This window comes from Elaeis guineensis, chromosome 5 (assembly GCF_000442705.2).
Source record: "Elaeis guineensis isolate ETL-2024a chromosome 5, EG11, whole genome shotgun sequence".
NCBI lineage: Eukaryota > Viridiplantae > Streptophyta > Magnoliopsida > Arecales > Arecaceae > Elaeis > Elaeis guineensis.
In genome coordinates this window covers 117,735,398-117,740,083 of record NC_025997.2, presented here as the reverse complement: position 1 = coordinate 117,740,083, position 4,686 = coordinate 117,735,398, and the positions used below count along the sequence as shown (strand labels likewise).

At 39.4% G+C, this 4,686-nt stretch overlaps 1 non-coding gene across 1 annotated transcript; it reads left to right on the top strand.

Annotated features, from left to right (window-relative positions):
• The first annotated feature begins 3,908 nt into the window (after nt 1-3,908).
• Nucleotides 3,909-4,014, top strand: LOC140858216 (small nucleolar RNA R71). Its single transcript, XR_012141785.1, has one exon. It is a non-coding gene; the product is annotated as a small nucleolar RNA R71 (small nucleolar RNA).
• Nucleotides 4,015-4,686: the final 672 nt, after the last annotated feature.

Genomic DNA, 4,686 nt, shown 5'->3' with positions numbered 1-4,686 from the left:
TTCTTGGATAAATTTCTTGTTTGCTGACATTGCAGACAACTTCGACCAAATTCATGTGCATCCTTGAAAAGCGTTGGCCAATAAAATCCACTCTGCAGCACTTTTGCTGCAGTTTTTTTTCCACTAAAATGTCCCCCACATGCCGAAGAATGGCAAAAAGTGAGAATGCTTTGGAATTCACTTTTGGGAACACAACGGTGAATAATTTGGTCAGGACAGTATTTGAATAGTTCAGGTTCCTCTCAGAAATAATGTTTAATTTGCGAGAAAAATTGATTCTTTTCTTGTTTTGTCCAGTGAGAAGGTACTTGTCCTGTTGACAAGTAATTGACAATATGGACAAACCATGGAGGATGGCTAGAGGAGATTGCAAAAAGTTGTTCGTCAGAAAATTTCTCTTTGACCTCATCTATGCCTATTGTGTATTCAACTAAGATCTTGGAGATGTGATTAGCTACCATATTTTTTGAATCCTTCTTATCTTGGATTTTCAGATCAAATTCTTGTAAAAGAAGGATCCATTTGATCAAACATGGTTTAGTATCTTTCTTTGAGAGGAGATGTTTCAGAGCCGCATGATCAGAGTAAACTAGAACCTTAGACCCTAACAGATATGAGCAAAATTTTTCAAGGGCGAACACTACTGCTAGTAGCTCTTTTTCTGTTGTGGTGTAGTTTAATTGGGCATCGAAAAGAGTCTTGCTAGCATAATAGATCACATGTGGCTCCTTATTAATTTTTTGGCCTAAGATGGCACCTATTGCAAAGTCAGAAGCATCACACATAATCTCAAATGGAATAGACCAGTCAAGGAATTTTATTATGGGTGCTATTGTCAGGGCTGTTCGTAATGTATTGAATGCTTTCAAACAGTCTTCGTCAAAGACAAATGGTGTGTCCTTGGCCAACAGATTGCACAAGGGTCTTGAAATCTTGCTAAAGTCTTTGATGAAGCGTCTATAAAATCCGGCATGACCTAAGAAGGATCGTATTTGTCGGACCGTAGTAGGGGGTGGTAGTTTTGAAATGACCTCAACTTTGACTTTATCTACCTCGATCCCTCTTTCAGAAATAATATGTCATAATACAATTTCTTTCCGCACTATGAAATGGCTCTTTTCCCAACTTAGAATAAGATTTATCTCCATACACCGTTTAAGAACTTTGAAAAGATTATGGAGACAATCCTCAAAGGTGGTTCTAAACACAGAAAATTATCCATAAAAACTTCAAGATATTTGTCCACCATATCCAAAAAAATGGCTAGTATGCACCGTTGAAATGTAGCGAGTGCATTGCAGAGCCCGAATGGCATACGCCGAAAAGTGAAGGTGCCATAGGGGCAGGTGAAGGTAGTCTTTTCTTGATCATCTGAAAATACAGGTACTTGATTGTACCCTGAATAACCATTAAGAAAACAGAAGAAACTTTATCCTGCTAACCGTTCTAAGATTTGGTCGATGAAGGGCAATAAAAAATGGTCCTTCCTAGTAACTGTATTTAGTTTTCTATAATCTATGCATACTCGCCATCTAGATGATATGCGAGTGGGAAGCAGTTCACCTTCTTCATTCTCAACCACAGTAATTCCTGATTTCTTAGGTACTACTTGAGTGAGATTGATCCATTTACTATCGGATATGGGGTAGATGATTCCAGCATCTAACCACTTTACCTTCTCTTTCTTTACTACTTCACGCATGTTTGGGTTCAATCTCCTCTGCATATCTCGATGGGGTTTGGCATTTACCTCAAAATGAATATGGTGCATGCAAATGGAGGGGTCAATTCCTTTTAAATCGGCAATAGACCAACTGATAGCCTCTTTGTGTTCCTTCAGAATACCAACCAATTGTGTTTCCTGATTAGGGGTCAAGTCTGATGCAATGCTTGTCGGGAGGGTGTCATTGGGTCCTAGAAATACATACTTGAGCATAGCAGGAAGGGGTTTCAATTCTAACGTAGGTGGTGATTCTAAAGATGGGACTATTGAAATACTGGCTAATGTGGGCAATGGCTCATACTTCATTGTCTATGGAGGAGTGGTTTTATCGTGTGGTGTATCCAACAAGGTGTTAACTTCTTTCATATATCCCTCAAAGTCATACACTCCAAAGTGAGCCAAGCAAGTATTTAAGGGGTCTGGTGCTAGAATTGTGGGTGTTGCATCTTCTATAATGTCTTCTAGTATATCTACTTCGAAGCAAATATCCATTGATGGTCTTTGGGAAGCACCAAACACATTCAGTCTCAGTTTCTTATTCCCAAACGATACGTCCATGACTCTTGTTCTACAATTAATGCATGCATTTGCCGTAGCTAGGAAGAGTCGTCCCAAGATAATAAAAATTTATCTTGGGTTGCCACTTAGTTCCATGTCGAGAATCAGAAAATCAACTGAAAAGTAAAACTCATCTACCTTGACCAAGACATCCTCAAGCATTCCATGTGGTTCCTTAATTAATCTGTCGACTAACTGCAGTGTGACTGATGTGGGTTTCAGTTTTTCGAATCCAAAAAGTTCATACACCGAACTAGGTAAAAGATTCACACTTGTTCCTAAGTCCAGAAGAGCTTTTTCAATGTGATAATCTCCTATAACACAGGAAATGATGGGGGCTCCTGGGTCCTTAAGCTTTGGAGGAGTGGCATGCTGGAAGACAGAACTAGTCTGTTCAGTGAGGCATACTTTTTTTGAGATTTGTGATCTAAATTTACATTTTTGGGTGCACAAATCGTTCAAAAATTTGGCATAAGCAGGGACCTGTTTGATTGCGTCTAGAAGGGAAAGATTAATTTGGACTTGCTTAAACAATTTCAACATCTCGTCGAGTCTTCCTCCCTTCTTATTTGCAGGAATAGGGGCTTTCAGGGCATCTGGAAATGGGACTTTAGGCAAATAGGATGATTCCGATTCAGTTGGTTCATTCTCTATTTTAAGGTCCTCCTTGTTCTTGGGTGATTTGGCTTCAGTTAGAGGTTTAGGGTCGGTCTCATTAGTTTTACTAGTGTGTTCAATGACCTTCCCACTTCTCAGAGTCATGATTGATTTGGCATATTCAGAAAAAGCTTCTGGGGTATTAGAGCTCTCAATCATAAATTACCCTCTTGGGTTGCTCTCAGGTTAGCTAGGTAATTTTTCTCCTTCCCTCCTACTGAATGCAGTCGCTAGTTGACCTATTTGGGTCTCTAGCTTAGCAATGGATTGTGTGTGGGAGTTAAGGGTCTGAGTGTTGACTTCTAATCGTTCTAGTGCTTTCAGAACTTTTTTCTCAAAAGCTGAGCTGTGACCAGTAGTATATGGTTGAGGAGCATTTTGAAATTAATGGTATGGTCCATGCCTATATGTTGGGTCCTGATATTGAGGTCGAGGTGCGGCAAGGCCAACCACTGGTTGTGGTCTCCAGGAAAAATTTGGATGGTTTCTCCAGCTGGGGTTATAAGTGTTCGAATATGGATCGTTTCCTAGTCTGCGAGCTTGTTGGACTTGAGCTTGCTGAACCTGCTCGTGCACAAACTCAGAAAATTGAGGTGCGGCTGGGCATTCACTAACAAAATGGTTCGGACTTGCACACAATGCACAAACTTCTTGGATTGGGTTAGGTGGAATCGGGGATTGTCCAGTATTTAGAAGACGGTCTAATTTTTGGGATAGTTCATCTACCTTACTGTGGATATCCATGACGTTTTCAATCTGATAAATTCCACTTCTTTTTTGTTGAAGCATGGGTTGTTCTCTAGAGGTGGCAGACATATGATGTAGGAAATTCTCACTAAGTGTTTCAAAGAGCTGCTAGGCTTCATCCTCACTCTTTAGCATGAATGTCCCACCACATGATGCATCGACCATTTGTCGGTGTTTCTTCGATAGACCATCATAAAAATACTGACAAAGTTGCCATTTAGGGACAGCATGGTGTGGACATTTACGAATGAGGTCTCTTAATCTTTCCCATGTCTCATGAAAAAGTTCACCCTCCAATTGGAAAAAACTAGTAATAGCTTTTCTAATTTGATTTGTTTTTTCAATTGGAAAGTATTTCTTGAGAAATTCTCTCTGAAGATGTTCCCAAGTTGAAATGGTTATAGAGTCTAAGGAGTTTAATCAATGCTTGGCTTTGTCCTTAAGTGAGAAAGGGAACAGTTTCAACCTAAGGGCATCATCGGAGAAGTTTTGGATTTTTACTGTGGAACAAATTTCAAGAAATTCATCCAAATATTTGTATGGGTCCTCGTTACTAAGTCCATAGAATGATGGAAACATTTGAATAATGCTAGACTTAATCTCATATTGGGTAGCTTCTACTGGAGGTGCTTGAATGCATGGAGAGTAGGTATATGAGGATGGAGTGAAATATTCTCTCAATGAGCGTGGAGGATTAGCCTCATCAGGTGCAGCCATGTTTCTAACTCAGATAGTCCTAAGAGTCTTTTTTAATTCTTTGTCTAATGGTTGCAAGTCGGGTTTTAGTGATCGTCGACCTAACATGCAACTAAAAAGTCTATGTAGGACTATCCTAGTCTGTTAAGGATTATTATTATTATTTTTTTTAAGAGGAGAGGAGAAGAGAGAAAAGAGTTCTAAAGAAGAGATCCTAAGAAGTCTTAAAACTAATAGAAGAATTAGTTGTGGTTAGATTTTAATTACAATCAAGTTAGCACGCAATGGACTCTCTATCCTAAAGT